This window comes from Toxorhynchites rutilus, chromosome 2, assembly GCF_029784135.1.
Source record: "Toxorhynchites rutilus septentrionalis strain SRP chromosome 2, ASM2978413v1, whole genome shotgun sequence".
NCBI classification, from domain to species: Eukaryota; Metazoa; Arthropoda; class Insecta; order Diptera; family Culicidae; genus Toxorhynchites; species Toxorhynchites rutilus.
In genome coordinates this window covers 38988731-39013049 of record NC_073745.1, presented here as the reverse complement: position 1 = coordinate 39013049, position 24319 = coordinate 38988731, and positions in this window count along the sequence as shown.

Sequence of the window (24319 nt, the reverse complement as noted above, 5' to 3'; positions counted from 1 at the left end):
CTCACCCCGCAGCCGTTGGAAGAAGCAATCCTGTCATCGAGTAACTAATATGTCAAACATGAAAACAGCGTAGATAGTTATTGTTTTCGCTCTCATCGCCATTATTCTTTTGCGAAAAATAACATTGAAATGAATTGAAATCAAATACCGACATGTATCTAGTAAGATTGATAGCCCCCACCATTAATACGCATGAAAAAAAAAATTGTATTGAAATAGAATTTCAATGGTGGGCGGTATGTTCAAGCTTAGGTCAATAATAGACTCGGTACCCTAAATGATTTGCCTACGCTCACACTTTACCGCGCAGATCATTATTATCTCAAAAATCTAATCTGCATACGCACAAAGCAGATAATAGTTTTATAATCCCTTTTGTCACAGAACGAAACGAAAGACAGATAAAACTAGATACACCGATAGCTTCAGCCTCTTTCTACGTAGATAGTTCACAGAGGACGCATCAAAAATTATATCGTCGGTCAAATACAATTTCGAGCAAAGGAATTGAATAGTTTTTTCCATTACTTATCCGCGCCAACAGTGTCCCGTCCACAATCCGGTGAACCAGTCGAATTTAGTTAGTTTCCCTACATTAGGTGTTGTGATTTTTCAATCAATCGCAATCAACAGGATAGCTTCTGAAGATTATTCTTCCCCATCAGTAGGATATTTCCGTATCCAATATTGGATGCATAAAACCTTGTGCCTCCAACGTAACGCTCTCGTTTTCGAAGTTCTCCAAATATTCATTCATTCAGAATGAATTCAGATTCAACTTCATACAAATGATCTCTAAATCAACGATAGTCCTACGTCACCCTTGCGGTTATACCATAGATATAACCCACTTCCTGTTTTTTGGTACTTGTTTCTGCAATCGGAATGTTTCTCTAACACAGATCTCGAGGTTATGGAGCCTGGGGGAATCGGCATTGCAAAATAGATGCAAGCTGCGAGTACTTCTGAATGTTTCCCTAACACAGATTTCAATGCCGTGGAGCCTGGGCAAATCGGCATTGCAAAATAGATGCAAGCTGCGGGTACTTTTGTACTCGCTTGCGTTTCTGAAAATCCGAATGTTTTCCTAACACAGACTTCAAAATCATGGAGCCATGGGAAATCGGCATTGCTGATACATGCAAGTCGGCAGTACTTTTATACCCTAATGCATCTCTACACTCCGGAATTCGTTTTGCTCACATGGTCTACAAAAGTGGGTACAAATTCAACGCTTCTTCAAGACTGTGTAGGAAGATATCGCTTTATGTCGCCAGCTCACTGAACTTCTACGCATACCGTATGATGATTAGGCAAAATCTTGATAACTATTTGCTGCGATAACTACTACCATAATGCATGAATTGACCTAAATTGGGATTTGTTTGCAATTGAATTCGTAATTTGTTTCATTCATTCACTAGTTTAATCAATAATTTAATCAATACACCCAAAAGATAGCTCTTCGCAGCGGCGATATCGTACCCAATGAGGAACATTCGAGGTGCGATTATAGCTAATTGAAGGAACACAATTAATTACTAAGCCAACGGCAGTCCTACGTCAACCTTGTGGTTATATCATAGGTATAACCCATTCATAGTTTTTTTTTTTGAATGTAATTCCAATTGTACGTAGTTCGAGTTCCAGAGTTGAATTTTATTTGACAGCAGTCTAAGTAAGTGGTTATCATGAGTTGCAAAAACTCGGGAGTCCTTCAAAGTTTGTTGATTTTTTTTATTTTTTTTTGTCCCATTTGTTTATTTATTAGGCTCATTAGCATTTTAGCTGTAACAGAGCCGTGTACATATACATATGTTTATGGTTCTATGAATTGTAAATGACACAGTAGTAGTAGCCATTTAGGCGTTAGATTTTCTATTCCATTACATTATGGTAAATTACACAGTAGTAGCCATTTAGGCGTAAGGGTATTCTTTCTGTTCTTTATTGTTCAGTAGACCGGACAGCGGAGCAGTTGATATTGATAATTGTTGGATTATTTATAGAACTGCAGCCCGATGTTTCTTGCAGACCAAAGCAGTTGTATGGATGAATCGACCTTTGTTCCACCGTGGATCGATCTCCATCGTTGATGATGGTTGCGTGGACGTAGTTATTCTATAACTACACAAAGATGGTCAATTGAGGGCCCTGAGTTTGAACTCATGATCGATCGCTTAGTAAGCGAACGCGTAACCAAGTGGCTACGAATATAGATGATTGGGCTTTGTTCTATAGTATAGGGTGTAACATGAAAAACAAAAAGGTACATGCAAAAGAAGAAGGAATATTTTGAACGCTCATAACTCGATCTTTTCTCCATATGAGAGATTTTTGCATCAATCGATTAAAAATATTTCTGCGTACCTATTACATGAAAAGAAAATAATACAATTTTATTTGGCAAACAACAAACGAATTCAACTATGAAAATTTCTCAATTTAATAATGAATTCGTGTAGTTTTATGCATGAAAATTCGCAAAATCATGTTTGCGATGGTTCAAAACTATGTCATCTTACGTTGGAATGTATCAATAATAAACTTTAACGAATTCAGTTCAAAATACTCGATCAAGTTATTCTTATTTCAAAATCAAAAGTGGAATTTAACCGAGAAACGCCCTATTCTAAAAATGAAAACATTCATCTTCGAAACATTCAGCCTTTATGCAAAATCATGTTTGTTTCTTCCTTTTATTATCTACCTTATGGATGTTTGTGAAGCATTTTAGGTGCATTCCAAGAGTACCACAATAAATCACTTTTCACTATGTCAGAAAAAAAAATTATTACCACAAAACTCAAGTCCATCTTCCAATCACAGAAATTGCCTTCAGCGGAACTCGCCGAAATAGACCATAAAATCGTAATAAATGCGGTGGAGGATTCCAAGAAGTAGCAATCGACCATTCTCCGCTTATGCAAGGATTTCTCCAGAAATGTGATTTTCGAGCAGACTGGCAAAAACCTCCTGACAGCCATAAAGATTCGCTTTCCTCCAAGGTCGTCAGACTCTTTGCACGGTGGACCCTCGCACACCGAGAGGGCACATGGATTGCGTCCTCGCGCAGCTAACGAGAACCTGCCCCATAATTACGCGCACATTTACATGGGCACTGTTTGCACAGCTCGTGTTTGCATCATTACCAGCGGGAGGCATCATATATTCTTTTATTTTCGTTATCGCAAAAACATGCAGAAGTCGTTACTAAATTATTTTAATAACCTACCATCAAATCGTGGCGCGCAATTACCCCACCGAGGGCCAATGGATCGGCCCAGGCCAGCGGCGTTGCTGGTGGCTCAAGAACCCGCAACCCGGGACGAGACGGTTGTGATCTGGTTGATTCGGTCGTGATGTGGAGGAGATTTCCATCATTTTTCATTTTCATTATGATAGACCATGACGCACATGACGGGATGTGGCGATGTATCTCAAGGTCACACACACACGTTCGTACGGAGTCATCTTTCGAAAACAAACAAGTAAAAACAGAGAGACAGACAGAAAAACAAACGCGGGAACAAATCGAGTGGTAGAGGAGGATCCTAACCAGGAGGGATAATGGTCCACTTGAGAACGGGTTATTTAAATAATGAAATAAACACCAGTCATTTACGGCGGCGTTGATTCTAAATGATCATGTCCGGGTGCATAACGTGAAGTTCGTATAACGATGTAATTTAATTATGGTTTATGCGAACCATAAGCGAGAGGACCAGCAAAGGTCGATCCGTCCGTGGTGTGGGGAAAGGCTACCGCGGGATGGCGCCGGCGAAAGGAATTCTCGTAGATCCTTGCGAATCCAGAAAGCGAAGCGATGGCAGAGAGATATTTGTTTTGCGTGATTCTGTAATGATGTTCCACCGGGCAATACCTAATGATCTAGCTAATTAGATATTCGTTTGCACTGGTAATATCCGATGACAGGGACCATACTTCTGGACAGAACAAAATTCCCGCTCTGGAATTCAGACGTGCATGTCTGTACAACCTCGATTAACACTATTCCAATGCGAAACGCTCCTAGTTGTAATTTAAATCATATGGAATGGTCCAGAAATGGCGGATTCTACTGCTATGGCATAGCCTGCAGTAAATGATTCAGTCAAACATATACTTGCAAAATGAAGGAATTTCAATTTTGAAACAACAAAAACGGCATGTAACAGATGTTTAACCTTTTAGCTTAATTTAGCTTAAACGAAACACAAAGGAACTGGGGGTAGAGATGGGCAAAACGGTTCATCTCAGTGAGCGGCTCAGAGCCGTGCGTTCAATGAAAAAAGCCGGCTCATTTGAGCGGTTCAACGGTTCTTTTCAAGAAATGGTTTATTCGGATATGTAAAGAATGGAAGACATAAAAAATAAAGTTTAAAACAGTAATCAGTAATAGTATAGTGTAGTAAAAATATTACTTTACTGAAGGTTTTCTCTGATATATTTCCATCACAATAATCTTTTTTATTTTTTTTATATATAAACATTGGGCCTGATTCTCCAGCGCGAATGGAATGTGACAACAATGAACTCCTCAAAGTCACATGACCCAGGTCACCGTATCGCCGAAGACGATTGCCCTGACGTGAGAGGTTCATTTTGGAGTAAAATACTCAATGAATTACAAATGGTGCAGTGTTCATTGAAATATATGTCAAAGCTTGTGTTTTTTGCAAAGGCTCTATGTATTTAATGTGTTTCATGAATATATATTTCTTTTATTTTAAAAATTTTCATTCCTTGTTACAAATATGTACAGGAAATAATTTCGTTCATCTTTATAAATGTTTTCCTCTTATTATAATTGATGAAAAATAATATCTCTGGCATAAGAAAACAAATAAAAATATATTTTCAAATCTGTTTTTGCATAGTCCCTTTGCATTAATATGAGTGTATGTTATTTCAATTGTTTTGATTTCGTATCCGTGTTTTGATTCCGCATTCGTTTTTTGACTTAGTGTCCGGTGCTGATTTTAGCGTAATTATTGCTAAAAGTTTATCGGAAGGTTGACTATTCTTTATAACATTACAGTGAACATTAATGTTATAGTCGCCTCACATAAAAGTCATCAAGGTAAGATATATTTATTATCGCATTCAAATAAATTTAGAAGTTAAATTTTGTTCACAGACAATTAGCCGATAAAAATGATAGAGCTGTCAAGAATCTTGTAATTCCACTGTCCGAAACTGCGCTGTTATCGTTTGGATTCTCACTGGATGAGCCCGGTGAGCACGCATCTCGCATCTACCTTATGGTCAAGCTGGGTCTTGAAATGGATAAGCACAGATACTCCATCCGCAACTACTGATGAAGATGCTCCTCCACTAGTGGATGACACCGAGGATGCCCCACACATGGTAGAAGTTGATTAAACATATACGGTTTTTAACTACTTAAGTAGCTTTTCGTAATTTTTGAAAGTCTGATTTGTGTTTTTGGAGAAAGGAAACGGTATGCTGAATTGAGTTTCTCGTATCAGTTAGGGTCAACTATTGTAAACTTTCAATTTAATTTTGTACCGCGTTATAGCGGCTGCAGAAGATGTATATTCTCGTCATTAGTAATAGCATACCAAATACTTGAACTGTCTACATGTTAATAATAAATATAAATCATTTCAAAATTCACAGTTTAACTGGATTGCATTCGAAATTGCCTATTTTTTCCGGAAATTTTCATAAAGTAGATGATGAATTCATCTTTGAATCTGCAGTAGCTATTGCCCGTTTGGAACGGCGAATTATTAGAGATCGTTCAAATCCTTTGGAAATGCCTAATTCTATTTTTGGCTACCATTGCTGGTACTAGTCGATAACGAATGAGGATACGACTTCAAAAGTCACAAAATGGCATGTTTTTCCACTGCAATCGCCCACGGGAATTGAGTGAGTGTTCATGAGAGTTCACTCAAGGTAAAAATCTCACCACAGCCGCCTTCGGGAATTGAGTGAGGCAATTTTTCCGAGCTGTCACTTCACATTCGCGCATCAGAATCAGCCCCATTATCTTTTCAATGTTATCTGATGAAAGTCTATTACATCTTTCACTGCAACCCTGTCCTGCTTTCGGAAAAAACTCGCTCACATGGTACTAAAGTCACCGGAATACATAATATTTTCAAAAAAAAGTAGAGCCGCGGAGAGATAAATTTCCTTTCATTCCACCAAAGCTAAGGGTCGCTTATTCTCAGCAAATGTGGTTCCACTAAATATTTATCTACAATAGATATTGCAACAGCTTTTGGATCATGTGGGGATCGAAGATTGCCAACCAATGTATCAAACTCCTCCCATACAGATGACCGCGCTTCACCACCAACGATTTGTAGTAGTTTCGTAGGCGTGTATACTATGGATGTCATTTTTAGCGTCCTTATCAACGACTAATGTGCACAGTTGTACTTTCTGTTATCCCCAAAACCTTGCTGCTTGAAGCGAGGATCTAGCAGTATTGGTTAGGCTACTAATTCGCTTGACTCAAGATTTGTAAAAAACATTACCAGCTCCGAAATCATTTCATTACAGAGCTTTTTTAAAATCACTAGAACTGATTGCTATTGATCCATATAATGTTGGTCATGTCGAATTATCAGTCGGGAGAGTATATCAGTTTTCGATAACGACACAGTTTTCTCCCCGCTTTACATCCCAAATTTTTTTAAAATGTTTGGAATGTAACTTGCACTTTACATAAATAACTGTGTTCTACTAGTCAAGCCCTTTCATTTGATACCCATATTGATGGGGTTTGGACGAAATTTGTTTGTGTGCCATTTTGTAACCGCCCTCATTTTGGATTTCCATTTTACATAAATAACAGTGTCCTACTAGTCAAGCCCTTCCAATGGATACCCGTATTTATGGGGTTTCGACAAAAATACGTAATCCGCCAAAATTTACAACTATACAAACAGCTAAAAAACCGCTTAAAAACCAGCATGGGAAACATATTTCTTCCGCACTGCCGCAGGCCACGGTGCGTCAGAACGAGCGTACGATCCACGGTTCCAATAAGCCGGCTCTTAAAAGAAACACGGTTCTTTTTTGAACCGTGGTTCTCAAATGAACGGCTCTTGTATGAACCGCGGTTCAAAAAAGAGCCACGGCTCATAAAAGAACCGTTGGTCTTTTCTGAACCGTGGTTCATTTAAGAGCCGTTCACTCGAGAGCCGCGGCTCATTTTGAAAAAACCGTGGATCGTACGCTCTTTCTGACGAACCGGCTCAAATGAGCGGCTCGTGAGCGCTCGCCCATCTCTAACTGGGGGTAACCCCGGCCCCATAAGGGAAAGTATTGTTTTGTGCAAAGATCGAAATGCTCGCCTGCTTGAGAAGGAAAACATCCGTTTTCATCCTATACGAAAAATAGTTGAGAACAGGGTTGCCAATAATATTTAAAAAAAACTGGAAGATTGCTCTTAAAAAAATTGAAAGAAAACTGGATCCTGTAAAATTGTTTTTTTTAAGAAGTTAGACTTTGATTTATCTAAAAATTATTCTTTCATCTATTCCAATGCTTGAAAAACTAGAATTTCCTTCGAAACTTCTTGAAGTATTTATATGTAGTTCGTGAAATAGTGAAAGATAACTCTCTACCGTCGCGATTGAAGTTCGATACAGAGTACGCGCGATTGATAACGGAACATATCGTCAGGAATATTGGTATAAGACGAGTTCTCTCGATTACCTTCTCGGATTACAAAAAAGATAACTCTCCTCGATCGAAGGGATTTCTCGACGGCTATGCCTCTGCCAGAATTTTATTGCGAACACTAATCACCCGTGTAACCAAGAAAAATGGCGGAATGGGAAGAGCTAATAGGCCATATGAATAAAAACAAAATTCAGCTTATTTTACTTCAATCGAGCAGTCGAGCAGTGAGATTGAGTTTTTACTACCTTTGGTATGAATAAAGGTAACAACTAAATATTTACTTTTCGAAAATGGATGTTTAACAGATTTCGTATGAATAAAACAGCATTTATCAAGTACTAGCTGACCCGGCAAACTTCGTCCCACCCCAAATTTATTTTTCGTAATCACATTCACGTTTTCCTACTTACGTTCATGGGTCCAATCGCAGACCTGTTCATTGATTGATCTTCTAGTCTACCCTTTAAAATTACCTTTTACTATAAAATTCCTAGTACTTTTACCAAAACTCGTCATTATAATATCAGATTATTTTCAGACACAATTCGTTCAAGATTTTTTAACCACCTGCAAATAACATGTTCTCCGTTACATGGAATAAATGTTTGATACAGAAAAAATATGATAGAATAAAGACAGCCCTAAATCGGACAATTCCTTTCTCAAGTTTTGCTCTTATCAACACATTCGGCGATTCATTTTTATTTATATAGATATAAGAAGATTCAGGAGTGCGTTTTATCACATTGAAATCCACTTCGACTTTCGAACAACATTAATTCTCGAGCTACGCAGAAATTTGTGTTTCATTTGCATGGCAGCCCCCTCTTAGAGAAGGGGGAGGAGTGTCTAGCCACCATAGAAACATTCATTGCACCCGAAAACCTCCACCTGCAAAATATGGTTTCATTTGTTTGAATAATAATTCTCGAGTAATGCAGAAATTTGTGTTTCGTTTGTATGGCAGCCACCCTTTAGAGACGTGGGTGGAGAGTCTTACCACCATAGAAACATTTTTTGCATCGTAAAACCTCCACATGCCAAATTTGGCTCCATTTGCTTGATTAATTCTCGAGTAATGCAAAAATTTGAATTCCATTTGTATGGCAGCCCCCTTTAGAGAGGGGGGTGTAGAGTCTAACCACTCTAGAAATATTTATTGCACCATAAAACCTCAATATTCCAAATTTGGTTTGATTTGCTTGATTAATTCTCGAGTAATGCAGAAATTTGTTTTTAATTTGTATGGCAGCCCCCCCTTAGAGAGGGGGGAGGGGTCTCAAACTATCACGAAAACCTTCCCCGGTTCCAAAAACCCCTACATACCAATTTTTATGTTGATCGGTTCATATATATGTTTTATATATGTATAGATTTACTTCGTAATTATCAATTATTACTTTGGATCTGAAAACACTTTCATTCGTTTTGATGTCATATCCGATTTATGTTTGATACAGCTATCTTGTGCCTAAATTTAAACATGTTAACAATCCGCATTGTTGGCATTAAGCTTCGTTTACTAGTTTAGGGGAGCGTCAAAAAATTTATTGATTTTCAGGCGAAATGAACGCGTTTTTAAAATTTAAATTATGAATGAAAATTAACCTTTCTGTACCAAATTAGCATGTTTAAATGAAAAACACTTTTTTTGCAAGTGGTGAAAAAATTTTGTACGAAAATTGATTCTGAAGAAAACTGTATATTATATATTATGATGAAAAGTTTCAGTAACAATGTTGGAAATGTATAGACAAAATAAAAGTCGGAAATAAGTATCTTAAGTAATTAAATAACATGATGTAAAAATTTTCATTCAAATTTTAACATTTGAAAACTGACTTCGTGTCTTCTAATCTGATAGGCAGTCTCCGGAAAGCAACGCGGTGCTGATGTGCAACTTTTTGTTTTGCACCCAGTTGAGCTCTCACTCCTTGCGCACACCTGCGCCCGGACGAATCAACGCGCACCGAAACAAAGTTGAAATGTTTTGTTTCAACACCGTTCGCTTTAAAGTTCGAACATCCTTTCTGCACCGTATCCTTACACCGGATCCTTACATGCCCAATTTTAAACCGCGCTCGAATCTGCTTTGCTTTCTCTGTTGAGGCGGTGCGTATGGGGACGCGCTGTTGTTTTTATGCTTTGCTTAGAACAAACGAAAACAAAGCGGGCGCTAGAATTTGATGTGTATGTGTGTGTGTATAGAATGAGACGCGCATCACACAAGTGAGAAGAAATGTTTAGTATCTGAGTTTCGCGCTGTCGTGCTTATGAATTTTGTGCTCTTCGCACCAAGATAGAATACAAGTTTTCTTTGAGCGCGCGCTGATGAAAATTAAACTCAAGCGCAGCGCGTATTACACTAACAAGATTGCAACCCATACTATGGTCCCTAATTGAAAGTTGTCACCAGACGTCGACACTATTCCTTTGTCATCGCGAATACACGCTTTGTCAAATAAACAAACGTTTTGAAACCAAACCCAAACAATCAGTTGACAGATATTTGAAAAGGAAAAACTATGTTGGAATTCGAACATGCGGTAAAATGAAATTAGTAAAGTAAACTTGTATTCATGCAGATTCAAGTAAATCATGGGAAAGTTTACTTTACTTGGAAACGGGCAGGATAAGTAAATACTTTTTTTTTATTCATACGACCTTATAGCTCACACTTGGCAGACATTCGTTTTCGGACAGATTTTAAACTCGACCGATCGTATCAACGTTCTTTATTGGACTGGTGCTTCTCGTTGAATACAAGGGAATATGGCTGCTTTCAATAACTGACTGTGTGTGCGTGTGTTCGTTAGCATTGAATGGGCAGTGTATGGCTGACTGTGTGTGCTTTAGTTCATGTGATATAGATTGAATGGGCTAGTGTATAATTCAATTTATGTAATTCGAAATTTGTGTAGGGTTAATTTATAAAATAATAAAATTCATGCCTATTTGAGTGTAGCCTAGCTGATGTTATTTTTTTGGAATTTTATTTTTCGGTTATGGCTCAAACATCGTCAAATGGTCGATCGATGTAAACGGATGCATACGTTTACCTAGGTAAATACACCTTGGGTCGATCGGACGAAAGATGTCAAAAACCAAAATTGGTCAAGAAATAGGAAGGATGAGGGAGGGATAATATTTATGCTTTGTGAATTTACTTTACAAAAATTGGTGAAACTGAACCACATACATAAAAGTTGATGGGTCTGACCCTAGGGGCAAACGTTTGAAAACTCGTAATAAATCGTTACGTTATCGACCCCCCTGTATAAAAATCAAAGACATAGTCCTGTGTCAAAAAACTGGATTAAACTGGACGATATTTCAAAAAATTGGAATATTGTAGAGTTTAACTGTTTGAATGAATCGAGGATCCAGTCGGAAGAACGGAGGAAGAACGCAACGCTGGTTGAAGAATATGAGAAGCGAGCAGAGATCGAAATTCTCGCTCAGCTGCGAGATAAGTATTCAATCAATCGATCTAGTTTTCGATGAGTTGTTCAATGCTGAAATTTTCGTCTCTTTTTTTGACGTAGAACTACGTTTTTCAGGAAGGGTGCCAATTCAGAAAACAGGTCACGTTTTTATGAAATAAAATTAACGTTAATAACTATATTCACTGTAAACGAATTCTCATGATTTGGATACCAATCGAATCGGAAATTCGCTCAGATTTGTTTGATATGCTATAAATTACAATTCTCTAAACTCTAAACTGTAAATTTCATGAAAAGTGGAATAATTTTGTCGATTTGTGTGCTAACCCTACCCGTATTTCGAATGCTTATAACTCGAACATTTCTTAATAGACCAGAAAGATGTTTGCATCAATTTATAAGAAATATTTCCACGCGTCTATCACAATTAATAAAATGTTTTTCATGTGTTTGGGAGAATCTGCTTTGTCAACACATGCAAGTCAGGGGTATGTTTTTCACTGAGCTGTGTTTTCCTAACACGAACTTCAAAATTAATGTGCTTGGAGGAATCCGCTTTGCAAATACATGCAAGTCGGGAATATTTTTTGGTGTTGAGTACTTCTGTACTCGCTTGTCGTTGTGCAGACCGGAATATGTTTCCCTAAAACGTACGTACGTTCAAACTGAGAAACCTGGGAAAATTGTCATTTCAGATACTAGAGGTGAATAAAATTTCTCATTTCGAGAACTACGTAAACATGAGATTTGCAATAATTTCAGAGGGAAATGTAAAATACAATAATCGTTTGACAATTCTTCCGTTTACATATTTTGGTATTCCTAGGCATCATATCAAACGTAAAAGGACGTTCATCAAACGAAGAACATTATCTATTACGAATATACCGATGCATTCTAAAATAATATTCGAAGTGGTAAACAAGTGGATTGCATGATTGAATTGCGTAGTTCTACGTCGCAAAAGCGGTCGTGTCCTAGATACAACCCCTTACAATTTTTTTCACCGAAAATTCGTTTTCAGATAGAGGAATGTGGTGAAATCTCACTCTCTCTCACTTTCTGAAATCCAGCGAAAATTCTTTCGCGTTACTCATTTAGTGCTGAAAATATGGAAAATGGAAAAAAGGCGCGAACATCAAAGCGAACTTGACCAACGTTAGTCTCTTTTGTCTAATCTGTCAAATCAGAACAATCGCAAAAATCGAAGTGAGCGTTAGCAATACATACGCTGAAAGGTCTCAGGATTTTTCAAAAGATGACGTCACTAAAATATTAACAATATTCATTTCGAGAGGTTCATCTGTCACTAGCTTATGTGTGAAGTTCCATGACATTTCGTTTATTTGTTCCCAAACTATAGTTGTTTAAGTATCACTACCTGAGCATTCTTATAGGAAATGGGAAAAGGAGACTATCGTATTTTGATCAAACATTGTTTTGATGGTGAAACTTCTGAACAATCAATACAGTGATTGACGAAATTTTATTCCACTTCTGCTCCTTCGAGAACAACAGTTCATCGGTGGTTTAGTGAATTTAAAATGGGGCGTACAAGCACCGCAGATGCACCTCACTCTGGAAGGCCAAAAGAGGCTACGAATTCAGAAATCGTAAAACAACTGCATCGACTCGCTTTGAAGGATCGTAAAGTGAAGTTACGCGAGTTAGTTGAGTCCGTAGACATTTCAAAAGAATGAGTGGGATACATCTTGCACGATATTTTGGACATGAAAAAGCTAACCGCGCGATGGGTGCCGCGTTTGCCGACCGTCGGCCAAAAACAACGGCGCGTTGATGATTCAACAGCCGGTTTGGCGTTGTTGAAGCGTAATCGAGTTGACTTCTTCCAACGTTTTGTGACAATGTATGAAACGTGTATCCTGAGTGCAATAGGCAGACTGCAGCGGAGCTTACTAGCCACGAGAGCCGGCCAAAGTTGACAAAAGACCAACGGTCGGCCGGGCAGGTTTTAGCCTCCGTTTTATTGGAATGTGCATGGCATAATCTTCATTGATTACCTGCAGAAGAGAAAAACAATTACCGGTGAGTATTATACAGCGTTACTGGACAAACTGAACTGCCTTTTCAGCTGATGTACCTTCCGGCATACGGAACGTAAGATTCGAATTCCACTTAAAAAAACCGGTTAACCAATTGCGCTGTACCGTTTTCTTCATCTTGTTGCAAGGGTGAGCGATTCTATTTGCTTCAGCACGATCTAAAGCTAGCTTCCGTATGTCATGCTGCGTGAGTTCCGCCTTCCGCAAAGCGTGATTATGTATGTAGACTTGGGCATTTCAAAAGGCATGTAAGCACGTTTGACAAAAACTCCACCAGCGATAGACTCTTTTGCAAGAGTGAGGTTCTCCTGGGATTCGATTTCCTGTGGTAGCTGCGAGGCATCTGAAATAGATGAAAAATATGTCTCAGAATTTTCAACTAGCCGAAAAACCATGCGGGGCTTACCCCACTCAAAGCGTGACGGTCTTACCCCAACAGTTGTCCGCTAACGGGACGGAAAGCACAGCCCAGTTTCCACTCGTTAACTGGGCTGACTTTTCAGACGTCAAAAACTCCGAGGGGATACACTCAAATGGATACACTCAAAAAATATTAATTGACAAATATGGAAGCGCGAAGTAAAAACTATACTAAGAGAAATAAGTAGTAAATATAACGAACTTTTTGATAAATGCAACCAATCTAGTCATTTTGTGTCGTGCTAATTATTGATTCAGTCTACGAGAAAAAATTGGTAAACATATATGTTAAGGAGCACCTTGATATCGGCTACATTTTCCCGGCGAAAATGCACATGTTACAATTATATAAAAACTCTTACATCCGTATTGCCTTATGGCAACAATAAAAATGGTTAATACGTGTTTTTCTCACCACAGTCTTCAGATATGACACATTCAAGTTTACTTATGTTATAGAGTAAAATAGACTAACCTCTGGTAGGGATGTCTATTGAGTCTGACATTCATTTTACATACCCCAGCATAACATGGCATATTAGAAGTAGCGCATATAAAGTGAGATCGAATCAAAATCATATACAATGTCGATCAAAGGATACATTGTGTACATTTAAAATCGTATAAAATGAGAAAACCACTATTTTATTTATCACTACAGATTGCTAATCAAACACTCTAGATGGCACCGGCAACAGAATACCAACGCAGATATGCATTACCAACTCGCCAATCACTTAGCAGCAAAATGCTTCGAGCATGGAAGTGAACTCGTCTGCAAATTGGACCAGCATAAACAAGTTCCCATGTCCGGAAAGTCTCAGACCATCGCCGCACAGTTCTTTTGCACCAAGTTCTGATTTTCTGCTTCTGAAACTAATCAGTTACATTTTGCATGTTGAAATTTTCTATTATGGAAATAGATGAACAAAACATAACCTTTTCTTTTGTCATTATTGCAAGAACTGAAAATACAGTAACAATACGAAAACAATCCGATATTGATAAATTGTACGTTGGTCCGAAATCCTGAAAGCTGGATCACGAAGAATGTACGAATAGTTAGTACGGTAGAAAATGACTATCGAATTGGTACTAGTCGCTATACAATTTGTTATATTAATACTAATTGTTGTCTTAGTGTATTGATGATTGTAGGTCCGTGATGCATTCGAGTATCCCTCACCAATTTTGTAAACAGTTTGTATTTGACGTTTAGCTGATTTTGAACTCGGCTATAGCCCAGTTAGCGGGTGCCCGGCCAAAAGAAGAATAGTTAAAGAACGCCTAGTTAGCGAACAAGTGCTGTATTTTTAAGGGACTAGTTTTATTAAACTTGCATCCGGTTGCGCATCATCGACACTAGCATTTGTTTTGATTGATATTTTGACATTTAACAGATCACGATGGGTTCGATGTGATTTTAAACGTCTAAAATAATAAATCCTAACATGTATAATGTTCAAAAACATAGTTAATCGAAGTTTTCTAGAAAAACAGGAAGTGGGTTATATCTATATATATAAAAATGGAGTGATGTCTGTCTGTCTGTCTGATTCTTATAGACTCGGAAACTACTGAACCGAACGACATGAAAATTGGTATGTAGGGGTTTTTTGGGCCGGGGAAGGTTTTCGTGATATTTTGAGACCCCTCCCCCCTCTCTAAGGGGGGGCTGCCATACAAATGAAACACAAATTTCTGCATTACTCGGAAATTAACCAAGCAAACGAAACCAAAGTTGGCATGTGAAAGTTTTAGGGTGCAATAAATGTTTCTATGATGGTTAGACAGTCCTTCCCCCACTCAAAGTTGGGGCTGCCATACAAATGAAACACAAATTTCTGCATTACTCGAGAATTAATCAAGCAAATGAAACCAAATTTGGCATGTGGAGGTTTTAGGATGCAATAAATGTTTCTATGGTGATAAGATACTCCTTCCCCCTCTCTTAGAGGGGGCTGCCATACAAATGAAACACAATTTTTTGCATTACTCGGAAATTAATCAATCAAACGAAACCAAAGTTGGCATGTGAAAGTTTTAGGGTGCATAAAATGTTTCTATGGTAGTAGGACACTCCTCCCCCCACTCAAAGGGGGGGCTGCCATACAAATGAAACACAAATTTCTGCATTACTCGAGAATCAATCAAGCAAATGAAACCAAATTTGGCATGTGGAGGTTTTAAGATGCAATAAATGTTTCTATGGTGTTAAGATACTCCTTCCCCCTCTCTTAGAGGGGGCTGCCGTACAAATGAAACACAAATTTTTGCATTACCCGAGAATTAATCAAGCAAATTAAACCAAATTAGGCATATGGAAACTTTAGGGTGCAATGAATGTTTCTATGGTGGTTAGATACCCCTCCCCCCTCTCTTAGGGGTGGCTGCCATACAAATAAAACACAAATTTCTGCATTACTCGAGAATTAATCAAGTAAATGGGCGGGACGAAGTTTGCCGGGTTAGCTAGTCTATGATATAACCGCAAGGATGACGTAGAACTATCGTTGATTTAGTGGTCATTTGTTTGAAATTGAAACTAAATCCATTCTGAATGAATGAATAAATGAATATTTGGGGGACTTCGAAAACGAGAGCGTTACGTTGGAGGCACAAGGTTTTATGCATCCAATATTGGATACGAAAATATTCTACTGATGGGGAAGAATAATCTTCAGAAGCTTTCCTGCTAACTGCACTTGATTGAAAAATCACAAAACCAAATGTATTTGGTCGCAGTATTATATGGATAGAAAACATTCAAATAAATTCTTTCGCTTGAATGAAATTTCAATTCCAAGGGGAACTGGCTGATTATTTTGCAGCAAGGATCACATCTTTCAGGATTCTGCTCGATAACCAGCAAACGAAAAGAGTGGCGCGCGTGTATGTTTGTGTGTGGCGGCTGCTCCGATGCCTCAAGCGGAACCAATTTTCGATGCTGGTATTTTCTTGGTCGCCTTTTCAGTGGCATGACTCTTCTCCTAATGGATTCCCTACTGGCCTAAGGTGCACAAACAGGCTCTTGGTGACACCGTTCATCAGCACTTTCATGATGAACGAAGTTAGCTTCACCACAACAGCGACAACATGCTCCAATCGTTGTTCAATTATAACTGAGTGAGCGACGCTCGCTTATATACCGATTGGTGATTTCAATACCCTGTTTTGAAAGCAACTTTAAGGCTATTATATAGTATTAGGATCAAAAAGTAACAAGTATATAACGCGTAGACATTTTATCTTTCGAATTAAGTGTTTATCATAACATTTCGTTCAGTTGTTTAGGAGCTATTAACGCTCAAAATCTCGGTCTTCGGCGTAACGCTTTCGTTTTCGAAACTTTGATTTCACACCCCGGTAAAGAAATGAAAGACGTAGTTCTACGTCAAAACTTCAGCGGGTGCCGATCTTACCCCCAGTGACGGGATTAGCCCCTGGTAAACTAACTCTTGCTGAGGAAATCCACAATCCTTCTGAAGCACTGCCGTAATCTCGCAAAGTGACGCAAGCGCCAAAATTTTGTTATAGATTTTCTGTTATAGATCGATAAAGAATACCGAATGCTTTCAAACAACTGCGAAGTTTTACAGAAATGTGAAAAAATGACCTCGTAACAGCCACTGTGATGTGGCGCAAGCGCCATTTTCCCTATGGTGTGTCGTAATTTGATTGTGGTGCGAGGTGATTTTTTTATCTGATCTGATAGCATAGAATGGATTAGCTGGGACAACATCTTCCGTAGTAAACGTTTAGCAAAATGAAAATCGCTTTTCCGAGAAACTCGTCATGCCAAATATTTTAATCCAAAACAGTCCATCCCCATGCAGTGCTACATTTATAATAGCAATTTTGTTTTGTTTGAACTACAAATCATGTACTTTGCTCTGTTTATAAATCTCGTCAAATATTTAAATTCATAATTAGTTTAAACTCATCAATTTCATTGTTGATTACCAGAATTGATGTCTTTTGATGGCAATGATGTCTTCTATCCTCAGGTATCAAGCGATAAAGCTTCTTGACGCTGTTTACTTTCCCACCTGCTCATTTCTCTTTCGGATGGATTGAAACTGAGTGTTGATTGAAGGCTAAATGTCGGATTTGGTGAAAAGATGCACTTTTCTAAATCCTCCATCGAAACGCATCTTGTAACAAAACTCAAAACATCCTCGCATAAACTGTATCTGCTATACATCGGATGATTTTGGATGGCATTATTTTATGTTTTCAATGTTTACAATTGTATTTTGGATTGGAAAAAAATGGTGCTGTCTATAATTGTTACAATCGGGTTCTAAACTATGTTAGCCTGTTCAACGCATGTTACAAAGTCGGAAAATGTTTAGAAATTTTCTCCCTGATGCTTCCTCATGTTCCGCTCAACGGCGGCATTTTGGAGAAAATAGTTGTTAACCTAACTCTTGCTGAGGAAATCCACAATCTTTCTGCTGCAGCGTTAGTTTCGTTCTTCAATATCCCTCCCTCATATATTTCAACTTATATCAATCACTAACCATAAGTAAATTCTATCAAACTAATCCATCCAAGTATTCCGCGTATTATCCGAACAAATACGTTACATTCTACGAATCATTAGCAACACAACGAACTTATCTTGATCTCTCACGGGCTAGGCGATCAATTTTTTCTCTGCGTTATGACTATTTTTAGAAGCCAGTCAGTCTCCGCCGCCGTGATGTACAATCCACCCCCACTACGCACCGCACTTCCAATCCGTCTAAGGTAATCGGAACAAATTGCGAAAAATTTATTCTCTACGCGCACGCGGTTAAGGCGATAGGACCGTCGCCGCTGTTGCTGCTGCAACCCTGCGTATACTTCTAATCCTGCTCCCAACAGCTAACAAATCAAACCCCCAGAGTTCTCTGCGATGAAGGGGGCAAGAGACGATGTTTTAGCGTACAATTCTTCCGATACCAAAGAGGAAAGACCAATGCCAGGAGAGATTGCGTGGGACTGAACATAATTATAAATTTATCTCTAATTGTAGTGTACATCGCTGACGTGGTTGTCGTCTATGTTCGCGCTGCCTGGCCTCTGAAAGATGGAGGGGGGCTTAAGCAACGGACGACGAAGTTATTGAGGCGGAAAGCGACAGTTATGGGGAAGCTATTGGAATAGAAACGACTCCGCGCATCGAGCGCATGTGCGCGGAGGCCACAGGTAAGGTAAGGGTCATTTGGAATGCATCTGGTAGCCGAAAGAACCAATCAGCCGAGCAAATAAAAGCTGTGGAAAACGAGCGATAAAAAGACACTTTATTCATGTTAGCGAGCTGATAAATGGAGGTATTCTATTTGCGTGGAAGGCGAGATGCTTCCTATTGGTGCCGTGTTCGGAAATCCCGAACAGTTGTTGGAGAGAAATATTTAACACCGCCAGAGAAATAATTTAATGGGCTGAAGGGCATCGTAAAGTTTAGAGCATTTGCAGATTCCCGCATGACATCATCACGGCAGACACGATGGGAGGGTTCAAACGTCAAAGAGCAGCAAAAAAGAGCAACAATTTACGAGTCATCCCGCAATGATCGGCTTCGATTATGAATACCCTAACGAAGGAGTCCCGTCTAATAGGGACGAAACCTTTTATTAGAATACCGCCGTCATCCATTCAGTTGCCGGACTCCTCCCTGTCCAAAGCCAAAAATAAGACACACAAAGACAGGTCGCGCAGCAGACCCGTTTCACGAAATGGGCAGGCTACCCCCGATTGCGCCATACCCCGACCGTAAGTTATCTGATCCCCAGTGCTTAATTATGGGCTCGATTGAATTTACGATGTATGAACATTTTATGAGGCTTCTTAGGGCGGGATGAGCTGCGCATTTCTTTCTTGTGGCTTCCAGGCGAATCCTGCGCTCTCTGGGATGGACGATTCGCGAAATCCAGCCTCTTAGGATTTCGTGATATAAAGGAATTCGACTGTCGGAATCTGGTGGGATCATCATTTATGTATATTAAGTTATAAATTTTCGCCGATCATCGTATTCGGCCGAGTTTTAACAATGAGCGTATAAATCGTATTATTATTTCGTTCTCAGACCGTCAACTTAATTAAATAGCTTAGATAATTTCATGAAAGTTTGATATAAAAAACAGTCTCAGAATGATGTATTATGAAGGTGCTAATAATTGAACTTGAACTTATATAGGGTTGGGGAAAAATGAATGTGGTATTTCTGACCGAAATTTGACGCTTTATTTAACATACTTAAAATTATCCAATTTGAGTAAAATATGCGCCGTTTTGTTCGCAAACTTGTTGCCATTTAGACGGCAACTTCATGATTATCAACCAACCACCCCCCCCCCCCCCCCCCTTATAAAGCAAAAAAAAACTCAGACATCCAGTTGTCGCAAGTTTCACCAAGAGCGTTTTGCATGGACCAGAAGAGAAGATAATCACTTGGAGCCAGGTCTGGTGTATACGGTGGATGCAGTAGGACATCCCATCCGAGCTCCCGTAGCTTCTGGCGGGTCATCAAAGATGTGTGAGTCCGAGCGTTGTCCTGGTGGAAAACAACACCATTCATATTGATCATTTCTGGCCGCTTCTGGTCAATCGCCTGCTTCAAACGGTCAAGCTGCTCACAGTAGAGAACCGAGTTGAGGGTCTGACCATAGTTGAGCAGCTCATAGTGGATGATTCCCTTCCAATCCCACCAAATACACAGCAAAACCTTCCTGGCCGTCAATCCGGGCTGGGCAATGGTTTGGGCCGGCTCACCGCTCTTCGACCACGACTTCTTTCGCTTTAGGTTGTCGTACGTGATCCACTGTTCATCACAAGTCACCATCTCCTTCAAAAATGGCTCGAGTTCGTTCCGTTTCAGCAGTGCATCGCAGGCGTTGATTCGGTCTAAAAGATTTTATTTTGCGTCAACTCGTGTGGCACCCATACATCTAGCTTTTTTTTGGAATCCAATCTTCTGCAAATGATTCCAAACGGTTTTATGGTCTATACCCAGTTCCTGGCCAATCGAGCGAGTGCTCACATGCCGTCCCAAGCCGTCCAGCATAGTCGAGAATCGTCGTCTCAGCGCTGACCACTTCTTTCACCTCCAACATCCTGATGTATTATCAGAACATTGGTGGGATCAACAGTTCTCTCGCCGAGTACCAGTCAGCCTTCTGTGACGGGTGCTATGATATGTACGCTCTTTCCGATACTTGGCTGAAAGAAAACACGTTGACGATGCAGCTTTTTGACGACAAATACTCAGTGTATCGACAAGACCGGTCGACTTCAAACAGCACCAAAAGCACTGGAGGTGGTGTATTGATCGCCGTTCGTTCGAGTTTCAAATCCCGACAGCTGATTCCTCCTGTAAGCTCGTCGAAGGTGGAGCAATTATGGATCACGATTCTCACGACTGACGCTATTCTCTACCTATGTGTAGTATATATTCCTCCCGATCGAGTGAATGACGCGGATCTGATTGAGAATCATCTTGACTCGCTCTACTGGGTGATTTCGCAGATGGGACCTAGAGATAATATTATAATTATTGGCGACTATAACATGGGCACGATATCGTGGCAGCACAATTCGGTTGGATCGCTCTATCCGATCAACTCTCGATCCTCAGTTGGATTAACATCGCGAAAATTGCTTGATGCATATTGCACTGCTGGACTCAAACAGATGAGTGGAATCGGAAACGAAAACAATCGTTTGCTCGATTTGTGTTTCGTTAGTCAAGAGCTGTGCCAGGACGTTAGGATTATGCAATATTAAGTAAGGCCGATTTCGATGGCATGAACGATTTCTTTTTACGTGTGCAGTGGAACGAAGTTTTCCAAGATTGCTACACTAACCTCGCTGCTTCTACTGTTTCTGGTATCCTGCTTTATGCTATCGACCAATTTGTCCCTTTGAAGTCCAAACGCGAGCCATTGAAACCAGCTTGGACAAATGCCGATCTCAAATTTCTTAAGAAGATGAAACGAGCTGCACTCAGACGGTTCGCCAAATATCGTACGGATTCTACGAGGAATAGATACTTGAAGTTAAATAACGAATACAAACAGCTTAACAATCGTCTGTACAACGCTTATCAGGACAATTTGCAAAGACGCATCAAGAATAACCCCAAAAGTTTCTGGCGCTACGTAAATGAACAACGAAAGGAAACTGGACTGCCTTCAACGATGTCCAACGGTTTGATTGAGGCTGATACGATCTCTGACATTGCCGATATGTTTCGCTCTCAATTCAGCAACGTCTTTACCTACGAACAACTCGATCCGCCGGATGTGGCAGCTGCCACCCTAAACGTTCCTCGGTTTTCTACTTCTTTGCTACAGTTTTTAATCACCAATGATATGGTTAGCACATCAGGAAAGAAATTGAAGTCCTCCACGGGATGTGGCCCTGACGGTATTCCATCACTTGTGCTCAAACGTTGCATGCTTTCGCTGGCTAAACCACTCGCAACAGTGTTTAATCTTTCACTGAACTCTGGCGTATTTCCGAACTGTTGGAAACTGTCGTATGTTTTCCCTGTGTTCAAGAAAGGGTGCAAAAGGGTCGTTTCGAATTACCGCGGTATATCTGCGTTAAGTGCCACGTCCAAGCTATTTGAATTGATCATTCTTAACGAGTTAGTGCACAGATACGCGCATTATATATCGGAGGACCAACAAGGATTCATGCCAAAACGTTCAACGACGACTAACCTAACTTGCTTCACTTCCTATGTAGTTCGTCAAATAGAAAATCGTCAGCAAGTGGATGCTATATACACGGATTTATCTGCAGCATTCGATAAAATGAACCATCAAATCGCAATAGCTAAACTTGACAAACTAGGCATGGATGGCGATCTGTTACTCTGGCTGGAATCTTACCTATGTGGTCGTAGCATGTCTGTCAAGATTGGAGACTATGTTTCGAAACCCTTTCCAGCTTGCTCCGGTGTTCCCCAAGGAAGTCACGTCGGACCGTTTCTATTCCTACTATACATGAATGATGTCAACTTCGTACTGAACTGCCTCAAACTCTCGTATGCAGATGACCTGAAGCTGTTCTATAAGATTGAGCAGCCACAAGATGCCGTTTTTCTACAACAACAGTTAGAAAAATTCCAAATGTCCAAATGCGCGGTAATTTCGTTTGGACGTAAACGCTCTCTTTTTCACTTCGGTTACAGTCTGGAGGGTGTACAATTACAGCGAGAATCGACTATCAAGGACTTGGGCATCCTGATTGATACGAAAGTTACCTTCAAGGATCACATTACACTCGTCGTATCTAAAGCCTCTTCGCAGCTGGGTTTTCTCTTTCGTTTTGCCAAAAAGTTTAGGGATATCTACTGCCTGAAAGCTCTGTACTGTTCTATTGTGCGCCCCATCCTGGAATATTCATCGGTCATATGGTCTCCTCACTACAAAAATGAAAACCAACGGATTGAGGCAGTACAGCGAAAATTCGTCCGCTTTGCTCTACGTCATCTTAGGTGGACGGATCCATTTAACCTGCCTAGTTACAAGAGCCGTTGCTTACTTATTAAACTGGAGTTGTTGGATGAGAGACGCAACGTAGCAAAGGCTTGCTTCATTGCAGACCTGCTGCAGGGCAACACTGATTGTTCTACTTTGCTCAGCACTTTAGACATTAATATACGTCGTCGCAGCACTCGTTCCTTAGTACCCCTTCTGCTAGAACGAATTATGGTTTGCATGAACCAATGCGGTGTATGTCTCGTCTCTTCAATAGGTGTTACCACGTTTTTAATTTTAATATGACGCGTGAAACAAATAAGTGTAACTTTAGAAGTGTTCTGTGTTAATTTATATTATTTTACTTGTCATTGGGGTACAATGTTACCTGTTGACCAAATAAACAAATAACTAAAAACGCTTATCACGAAGTAATTGTAGAATACTTGGGAATTCAATCCTCCGAATTTTTCTATTTTTCTTCGGAGTTTTCGGAAAATTTCCAGTTGACATGTTTAGTTGTTGATATGGTTGGTTGAAATATGTATAATATGTTTATGGGGTGTCAAACCATCTTATATACATTCATTCCTTTCTCAAACCAAGCCACTGGGCCGCTTTAACATTGAGTGCAGTCCTTCCAAAAGAACGTACATGCGATCACCCCTAACGACTTCTTCGATGAAATTTTACGGTTAGTAAAAATCATTACGAGCTTCGCTTATTCTCTAGTCAAATTTTTGCCTTGCGTGCTTTAACTGAAACAAAATGATCCTTTATTACATTTAAATCAAGATGCCAAATGTAGTTTCAATTGCTTGATTAGTTTTCGAGTTATGTAGACCTCCCTTTGAAAGAGGAAGGAGGAGTTTCGAACCAACATTGAAATATTTCTTGCCCCACATGAATGAATCTCCACTTGTCAAATTTGGCTCCAATTGATTGATCAGTTCTCGTGGAAGCAGTCTTAAGGGTCCCTTACACGATAAATGATAATGACATTACTTCATCAGAATGACAATAAAAATGATCGTGTAAGGTTGTCAAAATTGAAATGACGGGCATTAATGATGCATATCTGGATCTTCTGATCTCGCTCCATCATTTCTGTAATAGGGGAGGGACACTATCATTCGCGGTGTCTAGGATACTGTGCGACATCTTGTGTTAAAATCTATGTTTGTGAGAAAATTTACTCTCTATCAGGTTAGTGGACCCAAGAGAATTTTCAATCTGAAATCCCTACTAAAAC